Below are 20,994 nucleotides of genomic sequence, written 5' to 3'. Positions count from 1 at the left end.
CTTCCTGGGCTAGAGGGCTGCTGCAAAGTGCCACAGTTCCTTACACCGGAATAGAACTGTGTTTTTTCTCCACAAAAAGGGCTGCATAATCCCCTGTGAAGTGTATGGAGCCAGGGAAAGAAGGACAGGAACCATTTGAACATCAAAGGTCTCTCTTTGAAGTTTCCCTCACTTCAAAGGCTCAACTGGATGAAAGTACTGGACCCCAAACCCTACTAAATCCGTACATTTATGAACCTGAAGGACTTTCGGCCAGAAGGACTGCCACTCTGCTCAACTGAATTGCTGTGTTGGCCTGCTGCTTGCTGCCTCTTTCCTGTGAAAGAGAAGGACTGGACTTTGTTCTCTACATCCTCTGTAAGACCAACTGACTCCAAGGCTTACTGGCTTGCCTCCTGTTTTTGCAGTCTCTCGGACAACAAAGACTACCTTCAGCTCTGCTCCTGCTGCTGGACTCTGCCATCTGTGATTCCTACCCCTACTTGAGTTTCCAATCCAGTCCTGGGCTTTAGAAGTGGGTTTTGCAGCTGCTTTCTGCAAAAATCAACGCATTGTCGGCATTGCGCTGATCGGAACCAATGCATCTCCTACTTCTAGCAGCTCCATGATGATGCATCACCTTCATCGCAAAGGGTTCACATTGCCTCCTTCACTGGAAGATCACTGACATCTTGGATTGTGACGTTCAGAACCATCGCATCGCGTTCATCACAGAGGCATCTGCATGGCTCATAGACAATACATCCACCCGACTGCACGGGTTAGAACCATCGCAGTGCCAGTGCATCATCAATGTATTCCTCCATCCAACCTACTGTTCAGTGGGCTCTGCGTGAGTCCTGTAGCTGGCTTGTGCTCCATCGCGGTTGGCCCAAAATGTGGATTTACCCCGTTCTAGTGCAACATCAAGTAACCTTTCGGCGCTATTGACTTTTAATCACTACACTGCAAATATTATTTAAAAATTCACATCTCAGGATCTACTCGTTGGATATTTGTTGTTTTGGTCTGTTTTACTCAGATAAATATTTTCTATTTTTCTAAACTGATGCAGAGTCTTTTTGTGGTATTTTACACTGTGTTACTGCTTAAGTGTTTACACATTGTCTTTTTAGTTAAGCCTGACTGCTGTATGTCAAGATACCAAAGGATGAACACAAGTTAATGTAGGGTGTGTATCTGACTTACCCTGACTAGTATTGTAGTCCCTACTTGGACAAGGTGCATACCTCTGCCAACTAGACACCGAATTTCTAACAATGAGTAAAGACATCAACTACCAGCTCCGTGCGTGATGTTTTCTTGTGCATGCTATTGGGCTGGCGAGGATGTGACAACTCATGATGAATAGGGGATATGTGTCCCAGAGAAACAGAAGTGCCCTCCCTGAGAGTTTGCATGAAACAGAAAACTGATTGTACATGTGCCCAGCCAAAATGAGGAAGCCTGCAGTTGGAGCACATGGGGGGCAAGCGCCACTCCAGCCTGTATGAGGCCTCGTGGAGAAGTTGAATCCCCCACAAGGGTGCATCGCTGGAAACGCCTGCCAAGACTTCCCGACCAAGCTAGGAAAAAAAGAAGGTGCTGGGCCACAACACCGAGTCATCAGTCATACAAAGAAAATGCTAGAAGGCAACGACAACTAGGCATAAACAGTGAAGTCTAAACACCGGCCTTAAGACCTCAGACTGGATGAGGTGACTCGAGAGCGAAGACAAGGGTTGTGCTGGGCAAGTTGGTGGTCCCCAAAGAAGCTGCCAGGGCAGGAAAGGCGGCAACCAGTAACTTTCAGTACAACTCATAAGGTCTTCAATATAGTGAAGATTTCCTGTAGCTGCCACAAGAAATATGGAATACAGTGCTGCTGCATTCTTGAAACCTTCACCACCATTCAATACTGCCAAAAAACTGAATATTGGCACCAGATGGACTACGTGGATTGAGATTTTCGATGATTTCATAGATGCTCTGGAAAATGTAGGTGATGAGAAAATCATTAAATACTTAAAGAAGTTCATTGGTGACAAAGTGACAGAAGAGATAAAGAAACTGTAAGAGACTGAGACAATGTCTTTCTGTCAAATCAAAGAAGCACTAGGAGCCAAGATCAATCCGATGCCAAGCGTTGACTATGAAAGGTACATTTTCCATCAAGCAAGACAATAAGCTAGTGAAACGATTGATGCTTTTGTTGAAAAACTTGATGTGCCCATCAAACATTGCAAATTTAGTGAATTAAACTGTGATGAAGCCAAGCGCCTCAGAGTCATCAATGGTTGTTTGCCAGACACGTTCAGGAGACGCGTGTTGCAAGAGATACTCAGTCTAGAAAAGGTATTAATGGCTGCTAGAGCTGAGGAACGAGCCGACCAGCAAGCTGCTGATATGTAAGAGGGAACAGCAAAAGGTGAATTAGCATTAGTCATGAAGAGTAGACAGTAGGCCAAGCAGATGTCCGTAAGTCAACATCATCAAAAAAAGAAAGACTGTGTTTCTGATGTGGATTTTAAATTTCACACCAGAATAAATGCTGAGCCATCGAAACAAACATGCAAGGAGTGCGGAAAGGAGAACCACTTCATAACCATTTGTGAAGCGAAGCAAAAACCAAGTGCAACATGGCAGGATGAGAAAATGGATGCCAGATGGTTCCAAAAGCAGTCTCACCACACTCACAAAGTCAAAAAATAACCTCAACTGTGACAGGTTGAAACTAAAAGTCAATTGTCATCATGTTCATCCTACAAGAGTTCTTTGATGTCAACATTGAGCGACAGTGAAGAGGGTGAATGCTGCAATGATCATAGATAAAAGGGAACGACATGCACAAGTGGACCTTTCCGCTTGCACGGAAGAAAAAAAAGGTCAATAACAAGTGAGCTGAGAAAGTAAAAAACTCATATAGACATTTTCCCAAAATCAAACTGAAAATCAACGATTACACTGTAACTTTTGTAATCAATAGCAGTGCATCATCAACATCATGCCAGTTGAACAATATCACAGTTTATCACCTGTACCACAACTCAAAGTGTCAAGTAGGAAGGTTACACAGGGACTTCTTCCAAACCTTTGCAGAGTCCAGGATCAGTCATACTGACTGTGCGACATAAGAAGATGCCTGAGCAGTCCCCTATTCCCTCGCCTGAAAGGTACTCCATCTAGTGCATGCCTATTTAGCTTTCCCGGTTTCCTCTGGTAGAAGACATGACATCCCCAACCCACCACAAAGTCATTGAGCAGCAAGTTAACATCTTTGCGATGTGGGGCATACAGGGCATTGTCAAGTCTGACAGTGGTCCCCATTCAACTGAAAGGAGTTTAAGGAGTTTCTAGCCAACCTTAACATCAAACATCAGAAAAGCATGCCTTTGTGGCCTTACACCAATGGTGTAGAAGAAAGATTTAAAGGGACCCTGAAATGGGTGATTCAACGTGCATTAATAGAGAGGCTGTAGGAAGCTGGCCTCGTGTGTTGTGGTACCTAAGGTACTTACACCTTATACCAGGTCGAGGTACCCCCTATTAGTGTAGTGTAGGCAGTATCTAGAAGCCAGGCCCTCTAGAGGTAGCTGTGGATGAGCAGCCAAGGCTTATCTAGGAGATGTGCAAAGCTCAGGAATAACACTGTGGTCACACAGCACTGATACACATGAAAGAAACCACACAGTGTTACAAAAATAAATGTACTTTATTATGGTAACACAATACCAAAAATACTGTAGAGGCAATACTACTTTAGCAGGTGAGTAAACACAACATATATATATATATATATAGATATATATATATCTTTGTACAACACGCTCCATTAAGGGGCCACAGACCCTGACAGGGCAGCCTCCGCAAAAGGGCGAAGCATCCCATCTTAACATAGAACAAAAATAGCTAAGGCACCAGTTTGGGATCCATCCAAACACTTTATTCCAGAGTGAACAACAACTCTCCTTTTAAAGGAGAGTTGCTGTTCACTCTGGAATAAAGTGTTTGGATGGATCCCAAACTGGTGCCCTAGCTATTTTTGTTCTAGATATATATATATATATATATATATATATATATATATATATATATATATATATATATATATATACACTAGCAATTAGAGATAAGCAAAGAAAACAGTTAGAAAACAGTGTAAAACAGTGTAAACTACAATAGTGAATAGTGACCCTAGAGGGAGCCCAAACCCTATGCTACAAAAATGGTATGCGAATATGAGACTTTCACCCAGGTAAGTGAAATGTATAGAGGGAAGCTGGGGATACCAGGAAACCACAGAGGTAAGTACCACAACACCCCAAGTAACCAGGAAGGAAGGAGTACACCAGTGGATATTCCCGAAACTACCCACAAAGAAGAAAAGAGAAGAAATGCAAGACCCAGAAGAGACTGCAAAACCCCAGCAGTGGATTCTAGTGAAGGAAGACCTGTGAAGAGAAGGGACCAAGTCCAGAAGGCACCACAGAGTCTAGTGGGGGCAGGAGCCCCTACCCACCACGCTGAAGATGCAGGAGTTGGTCACCGGTAGACACAGGATGGTCAGCACTGCACCCCTGAAGATGGAGTCAAGTTCTTGGAGGATGCAGGTGATGTTCCACGCCAGTTAGAAGATTGCAGACTGGGCTGTGTGTCTGGATTCCTCCAACAAGCTTTGGTAAAGGTAACCTTTGCGGTTGGAGGAAAGTGGAGCTGCTGGGGAGCAGCAAGGTGCAGGAGGACTCAACCCAGGAGGGGGAGTTGTAGGGGACCCTCAGCAATCAGGACAGCCCACAGAAGCCCAGGCAGCACCCACAGGGGTCCCACAGGACGAGGACACAGATGGTGCAGGAAGTAGACCACACAGGACTACAAAAGGAGACCCCACGCCACAGAAGAACCAGGCAGAGGACTGTGCTTCGCATGAAAGAGTGTTGGGGGCCAGAGCTGCAAGTCACCTGAAGATCTCTTGGAATAGATGAAAACAAGCCTTGGCAGCTGCAAGAGACGTGGGGCACGGGGGTACTGTCATGGGTGGGAATGCAAAGGCTTACCTCAACCCATTGTTTCAGAAGAGTCTTCCTTGGGGATCTGCAGCTTTGTTGGTTCCTGGAGGGTCCAGTCGCGGTTCCAGTGGGCAGAAGTTAAAGAGGAGGTTGCAGAGAAGTCCTGCTGGAATCTTGCAAGCTGAATCTGAGGACCCATCCCAGTGGAGGAACCTAAATATCCCTGAAAGGGGGACTGGTCACCTAACCAGGTAAGCACCTGTCAGGAGGGGGCTAGGACATCACCTGCCTGACCTGGCCACTCAGATGCTCCCAGAGTTCCCTGCCAACTTTAGAATCAAGATAGCAGAAACCAGGGACCCTCTGGAGGAGTTCTGGGCACCACCCCTGGGGTGGTGATGGACACGGGAGTGGTCACTCCCCTTTCCATTGTCCAGTTTCGTGCCTGAACAGTGAATCGGGGTCCCTGAACCAGTGTGGATTGGTTTATGCATGGAGGGCACCAAATGTGCCCTTCAAAGCAAAACCAGTGGCTTGGGGAGGCTACCCCTCCCAAGCCAGTCACACCTATTTCCAAAGGGAGAGGGTGTTACCTCCTGCTTCCAAAGGAAATCCTTTGTTTTGCCTTCCTGGGCTTGATCAGATCAAGCAGCAGGAGGGCAGAAACCTGTCTGAGGGATGGCAACAGATTGGGCTGCCCAGAAAACCCCACAAAACTGGTGGTAGCAATGCTGGGGGTCCTCTAAGGAGCCCCCACAGAGCATGGATTCATTCTTCCAATACTTGCAATAGTATTGGGGTGTGATTCCAACATGTTTGATACCAAACATGCCTAGGTTCAGAGTTACCATTATGTACCCGGACATAGGTAGTGACCTATGTTCAGTACACACATAAAGTGGCGTCCCCGCAATCACGAAGTCTAGGAAAATGGAGCTGGAGTTCGTGAAGGCACCTCTGCTAGTGCAAGGGTGCCCTCACACACATGTACTTTGACCCTGCTCTCTGGGCTAGGAGGGCCTGCTATAGAGGTGATTTACAGTGACCTGGTGCAGTGACCTAGTAGTTAAAGAGTGCATGTATCCTTTCACGCAGTCTGCAATGGCAGGCCTGCTGAACAGTTTGCATAGGCTCCCTATGGGTGGCATAATACATGCTGTAGCCCATATGGATTCCCTTGTACCCCAATGCTCTGGGTACCTAGGTACCATATACTAGGAACCTACATGTGGGCACTAGTATGCTAAATATGACATGAAATACAGACTTTGGGAGAGAGAAAGAGAGCATAATCACAGTGGTCCTGGATAGCAGGATCCCAGTGAACACAGTCAAACACACTGACATCAGACAGAAAAAGGGGATAACCACGCCAAGAAAGAGGGTACTTTCATAGAGGGGCTTTATCTAATTCAGGCATTATGCGAAGTCCTCTGTGCTGATTGGTCAACTCCTCATTCCACTACGGGCAAGAGTCCTGCTACTCTTATGTTCAGGAGCACCACAAAAAAATGGCTACCAGAGTGGACCCTTGAGCGAACCGTTATATGATGATGTGGCTCATGCTTCTGACGCTGCTCAGGAGCATCAGATAGAGACGAAAGCTTATTGACATAGTCAAACTCGCTAGATCGTGTTCGATGAGGGTGATTTGCCTCTCGTCAAACAAAAGCGGAAGCGAAAGACAGATCCTCCATTTGATGTTGAGCCTTTAAAAGTTTTAACACGTAAATTATATATGATAACCATGCATCCTCCAGGCAAATCCATCACAGGGGATTCATCCAAGTTCAGACATCTATCTCATTGATCATCAGTTTCTACAGGCTTTTAAAAAAACTGCTCCACCTGAAGACTCTGATCCGACATTAGACCTTGTACGCCTGTGGTCCACCCCGGGTACAGCTCAAGTTCCGCATACCACACATTCTGGCCAAATTGTGCGAGCTCCTCGACGGCTGATCGAGGAATTGCAATGTTGCTATTTGTTTGTGTCTTTTGTATATGTCTTTTTTTAACAAGGGAGGTGATGTAGTGTCTTAGAACTCTAAGAGCAGGGACCCCGTGAGTAGCGGTGGACTTATGAAGTACATTATGTAATCAATCTGGGAGGTTTTAGGGTGTGGTCTTTAACTGTTACTGGGATATTGAGAGAACAGTTGAATGTTGTACGGTGATGAGAAAAGACGTTAACTACGAGCTCGATGTGTGTTGTGTTCTTGTGCATTGTTTTAATGATTCATGTAGGGAATGTGGGTTGGAACTAAAAAGTTGACTAAAGATTTACATTATATTTAACATTTCTTTATTCTGAAATATCTGGCTCTATTGAACCAAACACAGACAATAATGAATGATGAATGCATGTGCCATTCTGAGAACCTTTTTCTTCCAAGCTTCATGTTGGTAGAGTTGCTTTTATTAAAGTTGTTTTTTGGTCAGTGATTCAATCTCTGGCTAGTAATTAGATATTTTGGAAGCCAGTAACACCTTCAGTAAGTTAACTCATACCTAGCTCCCTGGGGGTATCATTGCTGCCTTATGTCCTGTGCTGGGGACAGTTCATTGATGTGTCCTTGGCTTGTCTCATGGCAAATAAAGATATCAATGGTGTGTTCCATGCACTTCTCCGGGACACTCCAATTGCTGTGATAGATGCCTGGTCCCTTGAGAAGAGATCAGTTGCTTTTCCTCATTATACCTTCTGGAAATTCATCATTCTCATGGTCCCTGCATTGAAGTGCTCAATGCTGTGTTCTTTGTATACTTTTCTATTAGGTATCCTTGCTGTGCTCCATCTTCATTGCTGCGCAATGGCTCATTTCTGTGTTCCTGCTGGCAAGCTATGAAGGGAACATTACTGTGCAGAACTAGGCATTAAAATATTATTTTCTGAAAGACCATCTTTTTCCTGTGCTTCTTGGAGTTAACATCAGCACTGGGAAGCGTACAAAGTGAAGATAATGAGCTGGGGACTCTGGGATAATCATCTTGTTTAATTCATGCTCTGCACACCATGATTTGCATGAACCCCACCTGAGCTGCATGCATTGTACTCTTCATTAATTTAACTTTTCTTCATTGGCTTACAATTTCTATAATTTGTTTTCTACAATTTTCTGGGGTGTTTGCAGGATTTTTTCAAGAGTCTTAGGCTGTGATTCCAACTCTGGAAGTCATGAGACTGCCAGGACCACGGGTGGAGGTCAGACCACCGCAATAGCAATGGTCCGGCCTCCACACTATACCCTGACAGAGCCACCACAGTCCGACCGCCAGCACCTCCAGGTTGCTGCCAGTCGACAGCCTGGTGGTGCCGGTGGTCTTAATCTGCCTGGGTAGCGCTGCCCTGGGGATTACGACTCCCCTCTCCACCGGCTTTTGCATGGCGGTTCCACCACCATGCAAAGGCTGACGGCAATGGGGTACTGGGGGCCCCCCATGGACAGCCCCTTCGTGCTTTTCACTACCGAAATTATGGGCAGTGAAAAGTGTGATGGGTGCAGACACACCTGATGCACTTCTACATTGTTGTGGTGAGTTGCCCGTTGGCCGAGCGGGAAACTCATAATTGGGCCAGCGAGTGGAAAACCGAAGTGGCGGTCTTCCAACCCAAAGAGTTTGGCGGGCAGCCTCTGCCACCCACCAAACTCTTAGCAAGGCCCTCAATGTTTAATACAGATTTTCTTTAAAATGTCTGTAAAAATGCTTGCTGTTGGTGTTTTTATTACAATTTCATCATTGCACATCCTTCGCCTCGTAAGTGCAAGAGAAGAACATCTCTGTATTTGGGAGGTAAGGTAATGACATCTCTTAATTTGTGAAAGAGGGGGCACCATTTACAACGCTGGTTGGGAGGAAGTAATAGAATATCACCAAAATAGGATCACCAGTAAAATGTATCTCTTTGGAAACTGCTGGTGGGTGGGGGTGAAGAAAACTGGGAAAACAGTGAGTCCCTATTAGGAGACTGTACTGTAGAAAATGGTTTCTAGGGCAAGGTGAGCAATGTAAGGAGGTTACAGGGAGAATGTTACCTTCTGTTATGCAGCTGCCCAGTCTTTCCTTTCTGGATACAGGCTTGCAACTCTATGCAGTGCCAACCCCTACACACATGAAACAAAGCTGCAGACACATGGCAAATGAATACACCCCATGGTGTTGTCTTCACATTACCAAACTTTGCATCAATAAGGTCTTTATTTTGGTCCATCTTCTACCAGATACTACATTTCTGCTGGAGCATCTTGTGTGCTCTAATTTGAGGTAGATGATCTTTGAGTTTGTGAAAAGGGATGAATTAGATAGACAAAATACCAATCAACATTTAGATTACAGTGTAACCAATTTGGCCACACAATCAAAACCCAAGTTGGAAATGAAGTTAAAGGGTTTTATTACAAATGAACACCCAGGTTAATGTAAACAAATGTCAAGAAAATACTGCAAAGATACAATATTACCATACGGTAACCAAATCTTCTGAAGATATTAAGTTGAGTTGACATGAAGCAAGCCAAACACTCTGTAACAGCCATACAGAATATTAACAGTAGAATCTGATGTTCTAAAAATAAGCACAGGCCATTTCTCCTACATTTTAGTGCCAGGTAATGGTATCTAGCTAAGTTTAATATGGGCGGTTAGGGCCTGTTCTATGAGCCTAAGATAGAAAGTTGAGAATCTAACTAAAGAGCATATGGACAGAAGGGTGAGTGGCAAATAGGACAAAAAATGATTTGGACAAATGAAAAGGGAATTTGGAAAAGGGTAAGTAGGAAGGTGTCAGCACTTGAGAAGCTCTGTCAAGACTCTTCTCAAGGGTAAAGTTTTAGCTTAAGCCACACTCAGCAAAGCAGGGGGTAAAAGGGAAAGTCAGAGGTCTGTACCTCTCATAGTTCAAGGGAATCTGTCTCTCAATCAATTACTGAAAGTTTTAGTTAACACTGCAAACAATCCACTAGGCAACACCCATCGGTCAGGCCATCACGTTTCATTTTTCTCCCATCTCACAGTAAAGCTTGTTACAGCAGGTTTAGGTCTCAAGACAAGATTGGGAATGTTGCTGTCCTTGGTCTTCAGAAGATCAGTTGCAACATGTATGAATAGGAACAATCATCTCTCTCACGATCCATCCACGTACTTTCTCCAAGGTTGTTTTCTCAGGCTCTCTACTAGCAAGACAATTGTACATCTAATTCCAAACTGATATTTCATGGAGAAATACCTGCAATTAAATTACTCTTTAGTGGAAAATGGAAAACAGTTTCTCTGTTAAAGAAATTTCAGGCCTAGTCAGTTTAACGTTAAGCAAATGCACATTTTGTTTCATGTTATACTATGCATACATTTACTTCTACATACATGAAGAACGGTTGCACTTTCTCTTTTTAAACTTCGTGTTACAATGGTTCAGTTAATAAAATGAGATAAAATTGTTAACACATGTATTTAACTATAATGGAGAATAACATTTCTAACCACGAACCTCTAAACGCTAGTGCATACATTACATAAACTGTTAGTGTTTTCATTCAATGAAATTACATTCAAATTACGTGAAGATGGTTAAGATATTACATTTAGTGATTACTTTGAATTACTAGAGTTAGGGCAAACAGTATATTTTCTCTTAACACTACAGTAAATGCACTCTATTGCTTTGTTTCAAATGCACCACTTTACATTAATCAGAGGTTAACCCGCACAGTTGTTATGTCATATAAGTACACATAGGTCATGTTCAAGACGTCTGAGGTGGCAGACAAATCTCTGGTGCACCAGTCCCTCCTCCAATGGCCAATTAAGTCATCACACAATCTGTGTTCTTCTAATCAGAGAGACAAATCAAAATCTCAGTGGTCTATCAAGGAAAGATCTTCTGTATTCCTCTAACTGCTTAATGTCACTGTACTAGATGTTCCATCTATTTCTCTTTTCCTCCTCTCTTTATCTGCACTGTCTTCTACAGCTTGTAAGATCCAAGTATGACTATCGCACACCGGGCAATTATCAGCAAAGATCTCAAGATACTACCAATTATTCCACCTCCTAAACTTCCAAACCGCATTCCAACAGCTGAAAGTCCATACCTATTGATTCTCATGCACCCTTTACTTCTAATTCATTCAGATCTCCTGTCACATTAGTGATGTTCTTAATGTATTTCTTCAGCTCTTTACTGTTGTCAGGGATGTAGGTAAAACATTGGTGAACTCTTAACATCCAACAGACTTCGCCCTCTTTTGCGAGAAGGACGTCTAAAGCAAGTCTGTTTTGTAAAACCATTGATCTAACAGCAGCCAATTTCAGTATCTATTACTAAGAATCTTCCAGCTGTACTGGTAGACAACTTATCGTCTCTGGTGGAAAGCTTTCTAATTTTGTGTGAGTTGAGTATCGCTCCCATAGAAGGTATCAGAGCACCAAAAATGTCTTCATTTCACTAGCACTAGCACTTCTCTTTGTTCTTCTATGTTGTTGTAGGAAGCTGGATCCTAAGCTAGAGAACCAAAAAGAGGTACACTGTGCAAAGAGTCCAAGTGATCCCCAGAGGTATCACAAAGGCACAAATGATGTCCCAAAAGCTCTTTTTTTGGGTAGCGTGGTCGAGCAGTTATGCATATTAGAGTTTAGTGCTAAGCATGTAAGGCACACAATCATGAATTAAGAAAGACACACACTCAATAAAGAAATCTGACACCAATTTATAAAAATAACTCATACTTTTATATAAACTTTGATATCAAGTTCACCAGAGTCAGGTGAGTACTTTTTGAGTTATTAATTTTTAGAGTTTTTAAAAGTAGACAGTGATTTTTTCAGAAAGCTGCAATGCAATCCTATGAAGAAAAAAAAAGATGGCAATCCAGGTAGAGTACAACAACTTACAGCACCAATCTTCTGGACATAAGGGGGATTAGGGGAAAGGTCCAAGGCCACACCAATAGGTCACCTTGGGGAGCTCTTGTGTGTCCAGGTGCAGAGGTGTGTTGCAGAGGGGATATGCAGAAACAGTCTGCAGATGCTGTTGTGAAGTCCACAGAGGGCGTGCACAATGTAGGCTTCTCTTCTGGAGGGCCTGGGGACCAAGCTGACACCACTGGCCCACTTCCACACAGGCTAGGTTGCTTGGGTGCAGTGGCAATTTCCAGCGTCAGGTTTCTGACAATCCCAGCCCTCTCAGGCCTTTCATGGGTGCCTGCAAATGCAGGGAAGCAGCTCCTCCAATCCAAGGGAGTTCTTCATGGCGATTTGCGGAGCACTGGCAGCTCTGCTAGTTTCTTGAAGGCTGCAGCAGCAGGACAGGTCAATTGCTCCTCGAGGGTCGAGTGCAGTAGGCCAGCAGGGCTGGTGACAAGTCAGTCATGCTCCCCAGTTCTCAGGTTCAGCAGGCATCTTGTTCACTTCTACTTTTGTGTCCAGCAAAGATCTGAGGGTCTGGTATCAGGGGGTCTCCTAAATACTCAATTTAGGGGGCATTAAGGGGAATGAAGGGTAATAGACAATGGGTTACTTACCCTCGTGGTCACTACACCCCCTGGATGACCACTTCCTGTAGGAAGTGGGCATCACCCTGTCCAGAGTAGCTAAATTCCACCACACGTAAGATGGCAGAATTCTCATAGTTGTGTCCACTTCAGGTTGGCCACCCTCAGGGTGTTCCCAGTCTGGAAGTGTGACACACCTCCTGCATAGCTAATTTTCCCACCTATCCAGGTGCCAGATGGGCCCTGTGGCATGTTCCTCTGAGGAAGGCCAAATCTGCATACCAAAGGCAGTGAGCTTCTTTGAGGCTCCTGCTTGGGAATGCAGGTCGCCGTATGGGGAGGGGTGGGTAATACCCCAGCCCAGACAGGTTTTTATTTCTGACCACTAGAGAACAGAGGTTCATCCTTTGGGAGGTCATATTCCCATCTGTTGGAGGCAGGCTGACAAGAACCAGTCCGTGAGCTCACCAGTACCAAAAGAAAATCAGCTCTGCCGAGCACTTAGGAAAGAGATTGGTCCAAACTCTAAAGCCAAATCTCGACAGTAGTTAGACCAGGCACTAATAGACTTGGAAGTAGTGGTATTATGGGATTCAAACCTTTCCTACCTTGCCTTCAAAAAAATCTTAAACCGAACAGTGAGGAAAAGATCAGTAAATATGTGTGAGAAAGTAGCCTCTTTCTAGCCTTGTTACCCCCACTTTTGGCCTGTTTGTGAGTGTATGCCAGGGTGTTTTCACTGTCTCACTGGGATCCTGCTAGCCAGGGCCCAGTGCTCATAGTGAAGATCCTATGTTTTCAGTATGTTTGTTATGTGTCACTGGGACCCTGCTAGTCAGGACCCCAGTGCTCATAAGTTTGTGGCCTATATGTGTGTGTTCCCTGTGTAGTGCCTAACTGTCTCACTGAGGCTCTGCTAATCAGAACCTCAGTGGTTATGCTCTCTCATTTCTTTCCAAATTGTCACTAACAGGCTAGTGACCATTTTTACCAATTACATTGGCTTACTGGAACACCCTTATAATTCCCTAGTATATGGTACTGAGGTACCCAGGGTATTGGGGTTCCAGGAGATCCCTATGGGCTGCAGCATTTCTTTTGCCACCCATAGGGAGCTCTGACAATTCTTACACAGGCCTGCCACTACAGCCTGAGTGAAATAACGTCCACGTTATTTCACAGCCATTTTTCACTGCACTTAAGTAACTTATAAGTCACCTATATGTCTAGCCTTTACCTGGTAAAGGTTAGGTGCAAAGTTACTTAGTGTGAGGGCACCCTGGCACTAGCCAAGGTGCCCCCACATTGTTCAGAGCCAATTCCCTGAACTTTGTGAGTGCGGGGACACCATTACACGCGTGCACTACATATAGGTCACTACCTATATGTAGCTTCACAATGGTAACTCCGAATATGGCCATGTAACATGTCTATGATCATGGAATTGCCCCCTCTATGCCATCCTGGCATAGTTGGCACAATCCCATGATCCCAGTGGTCTGTAGCACAGACCCTGGTACTGCCAAACTGCCCTTCCTGGGGTTTCACTGCAGCTGCTGCTGCTGCCAACCCCTCAGACAGGCATCTGCCCTCCTGGGGTCCAGCCAGGCCTGGCCCAGGATGGCAGAACAAAGAACTTCCTCTGAGAGAGGGTGTGACACCCTCTCCCTTTGGAAAATGGTGTGAAGGCAGGGGAGGAGTAGCCTCCCCCAGCCTCTGGAAATGCTTTGTTGGGCACAGAGGTGCCCAATTCTGCATAAGCCAGTCTACACCGGTTCAGGGGACCCCTTAGCCCTGCTCTGGCGCGAAACTGGACAAAGGAAAGGGGAGTGACCACTCCCCTGACCTGCACCTCCCCTGGGAGGTGTCCAGAGCTCCTCCAGTGTGCTCCAGACCTCTGCCATCTTGGAAACAGAGGTGCTGCTGGCACACTGGACTGCTCTGAGTGGCCAGTGCCACCAGGTGACGTCAGAGACTCCTTGTGATAGGCTCCTTCAGGTGTTGCTAGCCTATCCTCTCTCCTAGGTAGCCAAACCCTCTTTTCTGGCTATTTAGGGTCTCTGTCTCTGGGAAAACTTCAGATAACGAATGCAAGAGCTCATCCGAGTTCCTCTGCATCTCTCTCTTCACCTTCTGATAAGGAATCGACTGCTGACCGCGCTGGAAGCCTGCAAACCTGCAACATAGTAGCAAAGACGACTACTGCAACTCTGTAACGCTGATCCTGCCGCCTTCTCGACTGTTTTCCTGCTTGTGCATGCTGTGGGGGTAGTCTGCCTCCTCTCTGCACCAGAAGCTCCGAAGAAATCTCCTGTGGGTCGACGGAATCTTCCCCCTGCAACCGCAGGCACCAAAAAGCTGCATTACCGGTCCCTTGGGTCTCCTCTCAGCACGACGAGCGAGGTCCCTCGAATCCAGCAACTCTGTCCAAGTGACCCCCATAGTCCAGTGACTCTTCAGTCCAAGTTTGGTGGAGGTAAGTCCTTGCCTCACCTCGCTGGGCTGCATTGCTGGGAACCGCGACTTTGCAGCTACTCCGGCCCCTGTGCACTTCCGGCGGAAATCCTTTGTGCACAGCCAAGCCTGGGTCCACGGCACTCTAACCGGCATTGCACGACTTTCTAAGTTGGTCTCCGGCGACGTGGGACTCCTTTGTGCAACTTCAGCGAGCACCGTTTCACGCATCCTCGTAGTGCCTGTTTCTGGCACTTCTCTGGGTGTTACCTGCTTCAAAGAGGGCTCCTTGTCTTGCTCGACGTCTCCTCTCTCTGTTGGTCCAATTTGCGACCTCCTGGTCCCTCCTGGGCCTCAGCAGCGTCCAAAAACGTTAACCGCACGATTTGCAGCTAGCAAGGCTTGTTGGCATTCTTTCGGCGGGAAAACACTTCTGCACGACTCTCCACAGCAAGAGGGATCCGTCCACCAAAGGGGAAGTCTCTAGCCCTTTTCGTTCCTGCAGAAACCTCAGCTTCTTCTGTCCAGTAGAAGCTTCTTTGCACCCGCAGCTGGCATTTCCTGGGCATCTGCCCATCTCCGACTTGCTTGTGACTTTTGGACTTGGTCCCCTTGTTCCACAGGTACCCTAGATTGGAAATCCACAGTTGTTGCATTGCTGGTTTGTGTCTTTCCTGCATTATTCCTCTAACACGACTTCTTTGTCCTTAGAGGAACTTTAGTGCACTTTGCACTCACTTTTCAGGGTCTTGGGGAGGGTTATTTTTCTAACTCTCACTATTTTCTAATAGTCCCAGCGACCCTCTACAAGGTCACATAGGTTTGGGGTCCATTCGTGGTTCGCATTCCACTTTTGGAGTATATGGTTTGTGTTGCCCCTATCCCTATGTTTCCCCATTGCATCCTATTGTAACTATACATTGTTTGCACTGTTTTCTAAGACTATACTGCATATTTTTGCTATTGTGTATATATATCTTGTGTATATTTCCTATCCTCTCACTGAGGGCACACTCTAAGATACTTTGGCATATTGTCATAAAAATAAAGTACCTTTATTTTTAGTATAACTGTGTATTGTGTTTTCTTATGATATTGTGCATATGACACTAAGTGGTACTGTAGTAGCTTCACACGTCTCCTAGTTCAGCCTAAGCTGCTCTGCTAAGCTACCATTATCTATCAGCCTAAGCTGCTAGACACCCTATACACTAATAAGGGATAACTGGGCCTGGTGCAAGGTGCAAGTACCCCTTGGTACTCACTACAAGCCAGTCCAGCCTCCTACATTGGTTGTGCAGTGGTGGGATAAGTGCTTTGAGACTACTTACCACTCTTGTCATTGTACTTTTCATAAGAGAAAAATATACAAAACAAGGTCAGTGTATATACACATAGCCAAAAAGTTTTGCATTTCCTCTTTTCACTCTTTTCTAGGTGCTGAAAAGTACTTCTAACTTTCTAAAAAGTTCTAAAAAGTTTTAAAAGTTTTTTTTCTCTGTCTTTCTAAAAGCTCTGACAAACTTTTGATCTTTTACTATCACTTTAACTCTCTCTAAAAATGTCTGGCACAGGCCAAAATGTTGATCTGTCCAAACTTGCATATGACAACCTTAGCTGGAAAAGAGCAAGGAGTCTCTGTATAGAGAGAGGTTTGAGTGTAGGGAAGAATCCTTCCTTGGAACTGTTACTTAACATGCTTAGAGAACAGGATAAGGCCATAGGTGCCTCATCTGTTGAAAAAGTACCTAATAGTTCCCAATCTGATTCAGGGACTCCCCCAGGAAAAGATTCAGGAAAGAAACTTCCTAGCCTGCCCATTACTAGACAGTCTAGCATAGTTGGTAATGATGATGAGCCACACCATACAAATAGTGTTGTCTCACATCATAGCAAAAGCATTTATTCTCACCATACTGGTAGTAATGTTTCTGTCAGCCAAGCTGTTAGGGTGGCTTCTGTAAGGGACAGGTCTCCTTCTGTTCATTCCCATCATACCTCTGTTTCTAAGAATGTCCCTCCCACCAACCCTGATGACAGAATGTTAGAGAGGGAACTCAATAAGTTGAGGGTGGAACAAACCAGACTGAAGCTTAAAAAGCAACAGCTGGATTTGGATAGACAGTCTTTTGAATTAGAGAAGGAAAGACAGAAGTTGGGTTTAGATACCCATGGTGGCAGCAGCAGTATTCCCCATAGTCATCCTGTAAAAGAGCATGATTCCAGGAATCTGCACAAGATCGTTCCCCCTTATAAGGAGGGGGATGACATTAACAAGTGGTTTGCTGCACTTGAGAGGGCCTGTGTTGTACAGGATGTCCCTCAAAGGCAGTGGGCTGCTATCCTATGGCGATCATTTAGTGGAAAAGGTAGGGATAGGCTCCTTACTGTGAAAGAAAATGATGCTAATAATTTCCAAGTTCTTAAGAATGCACTCCTGGATGGTTATGGCTTAACCACTGAACAGTACAGGATAAAGTTCAGAGAGACCAAAAAGGAGTCTTCACAAGACTGGGTTGATTTCATTGACCATTCAGTGAAGGCCTTGGAGGGGTGGTTACATGGCAGTAAAGTTACTGATTATGAAAGCCTGTATAACACAATCCTGAGAGAGCATATACTTAATAATTGTGTGTCTGATTTGTTGCACCAGTACCTGGTAGACTCTGATCTGACCTCTCCCCAAGAATTGGGAAAGAAGGCAGACAAATGGGTCAGAACAAGGGTGAACAGAAAAGTTCATACAGGGGGTGACAAAGATGGCAATAAGAAGAAAGATGGTGAAAAATCTCAAGATAAGCATGGGGATAAGGGTAAAACCAAAGATCCCACTTCAAATCTTAAACACTCTTCAGAGGGTGGGGATAAAACTAATTCTTCCTCTTCTTCTCAACCTGCACACATTAAAAAGCCTTGGTGCTTTGTGTGTAAAAACAGAGGCCATAGGCCAGGGGATAAGTCCTGTCCAGGTAAACCCCCTGAGCCTACCACCACTAATACATCAAGCTCTAGTGCCCCTAGCAGTAGTGGTACTAGTGGTGGGACTGCTGGCAACAGTCAAGCAAAGGGTGTAGTTGGGTTCACTTATGGGTCCATCATAGAAACTGGGGTAGTCAGTCCCAAGACAGTTTCTGTCACGCCTAGTGGCATTGGCCTTGCCACACTGGCTGCTTGTCCCCTTACAATGGATAAGTACAGGCAGACAGTTTCAATAAATGGTGTTGAGGCCTTGGCCTACAGGGACACAGGTGCCAGTATCACTTTGGTGACTGAAAACCTAGTGCACCCTGATCAACACATCATTGGACAAAAGTATAAGATTATTGATGTCCATAACTCCACTAAGTTTCTTCCCTTAGCTATAATTCAGTTTAGTTGGGGTGGAGTTACTGGCCCTAAGCAGGTGGTGGTATCACCTAGCTTACCTGTAGACTGTCTCTTAGGTAATGACCTAGAGGCCTCAGGTTGGGCTGATGTAGAGTTTTATGCCCATGCAGCCATGCTGGGCATCCCTGAGGAATTGTTCCCTCTCATTTCTACTGAAATGAAAAAGCAAAGGAGAGAAGGCCTGAAAACTCAGGATCCCTCTCCATCAACAGGTAAAAAGGGTATCACAGTATCCCCTAACCACCCTACCATTCAGGATACCATTCCTGTGGTGGGAGAGACCTCTCCTGGGGTGGCACCTGTTCCAAGGGAATCATCAGTTGGCAAAACTGTACTCCCTGAGGTGGAAGTACCTCTCTGTGGGATAACTAACATTGGTGAGAAAAAGAGCACCATTTTAGTTAACATGGAGCATCCCTCCAACCCTCCCAGAGAAACTTTAGTGCAGAAACCCTGCACTGCCTCACAACACTTAGGACAGCATCCCTGCCCTAGTGTGGAGCTCATAGGAGAGCATCCCTGCCCTGCTCCAACTCAAGAGAAACAGCATCCCTGTTCTCTCTTCCAGCCATATGGACAAAGTTTTTGCCCAGCTCTGGCTTTTCTGAGACAGCATCCCTGTCTGGCATTTCCATCATTACAAATAGGTTCAGTGGACAATTCCCACTGCTCTAAACTAAAACTTACTGATAGAAACTCTGAAAATACATCTTCACATTGTTGCTTAGCTAAAAAACTTCAAACAGGGTGGTTTACATCCCCACAGGGAAGTAACCATATAGTGGATAATAAAGGGAGTAACCAGTCTATTGCAGAGCTACTCTCTACTTATCACCACTTAGACAATAAAGTCTCAACTGGCCAAGGTTAGCCTTATTGTCCTTCGTTTGGGGGGGGGTTGTGTGAGAAAGTAGCCTCTTTCTAGCCTTGTTACCCCCCACTTTTGGCCTGTTTGTGAGTGTATGCCAGGGTGTTTTCACTGTCTCACTGGGATCCTGCTAGCCAGGGCCCAGTGCTCATAGTGAAGATCCTATGTTTTCAGTATGTTTGTTATGTGTCACTGGGACCCTGCTAGTCAGGACCCCAGTGCTCATAAGTTTGTGGCCTATATGTGTGTGTTCCCTGTGTAGTGCCTAACTGTCTCACTGAGGCTCTGCTAATCAGAACCTCAGTGGTTATGCTCTCTCATTTCTTTCCAAATTGTCACTAACAGGCTAGTGACCATTTTTACCAATTTACATTGGCTTACTGGAATACCCTTATAATTCCCTAGTATATGGTACTGAGGTACCCAGGGTATTGGGGTTCCAGGAGATCCCTATGGGCTGCAGCATTTCTTTTGCCACCCATAGGGAGCTCTGACAATTCTTACACAGGCCTGCCACTGCAGCCTGAGTGAAATAACGTCCACGTTATTTCACAGCCATTTTTCACTGCACTTAAGTAACTTATAAGTCACCTATATGTCTAACCTTTACCTGGTAAAGGTTAGGTGCAAAGTTACTTAGTGTGAGGGCACCCTGGCACTAGCCAAGGTGCCCCCACATTGTTCAGAGCCAATTCCCTGAACTTTGTGAGTACGGGGACACCATTACACGCGTGCACTACATATAGGTCACTACCTATATGTAGCTTCACAATGGTAACTCCGAATATGGCCATGTAACATGTCTATGATCATGGAATTGCCCCCTCTATGCCATCCTGGCATAGTTGGCACAATCCCATGATCGCAGTGGTCTGTAGCACAGACCCTGGTACTGCCAAACTGCCCTTCCTGGGGTTTCACTGCAGCTGCTGCTGCTGCCAACCCCTCAGACAGGCATCTGCCCTCCTGGGGTCCAGCCAGGCCTGGCCCAGGATGGCAGAACAAAGAACTTCCTCTGAGAGAGGGTGTGACACCCTCTCCCTTTGGAAAATGGTGTGAAGGCAGGGGAGGAGTAGCCTCCCCCAGCCTCTGGAAATGCTTTGTTGGGCACAGAGGTGCCCAATTCTGCATAAGCCAGTCTACACCGGTTCAGGGGACCCCTTAGCCCTGCTCTGGCGCGAAACTGGACAAAGGAAAGGGGAGTGACCACTCCCCTGACCTGCACCTCCCCTGGGAGGTGTCCAGAGCTCCTCCAGTGTGCTGCAGACCTCTGCCATCTTGGAAACAGAGGTGCTGCTGGCACACTGGACTGCTCTGAGTGGCCAGTGCCACCAGGTGACGTCAGAGACTCCTTGTGATAGGCTCCTTCAGGTGTTGCTAGCCTATCCTCTCTCCTAGGTAGCCAAACCCTCTTTTCTGGCTATTTAGGGTCTCTGTCTCTGGGAAAACTTCAGATAACGAATGCAAGAGCTCATCCGAGTTCCTCTGCATCTCTCTCTTCACCTTCTGATAAGGAATCGACTGCTGACCGCGCTGGAAGCCTGCAAACCTGCAACATAGTAGCAAAGACGACTACTGCAACTCTGTAACGCTGATCCTGCCGCCTTCTCGACTGTTTTCCTGCTTGTGCATGCTGTGGGGGTAGTCTGCCTCCTCTCTGCACCAGAAGCTCCGAAGAAATCTCCCGTGGGTCGACGGAATCTTCCCCCTGCAACCGCAGGCACCAAAAAGCTGCATTACCGGTCCCTTGGGTCTCCTCTCAGCACGACGAGCGAGGTCCCTTGAATCCAGCAACTCTGTCCAAGTGACC

Source organism: Pleurodeles waltl, chromosome 3_1 (assembly GCF_031143425.1).
Source record: "Pleurodeles waltl isolate 20211129_DDA chromosome 3_1, aPleWal1.hap1.20221129, whole genome shotgun sequence".
Lineage (NCBI taxonomy): Eukaryota > Metazoa > Chordata > Amphibia > Caudata > Salamandridae > Pleurodeles > Pleurodeles waltl.
Note: the sequence above shows the minus strand (reverse complement) of the source record.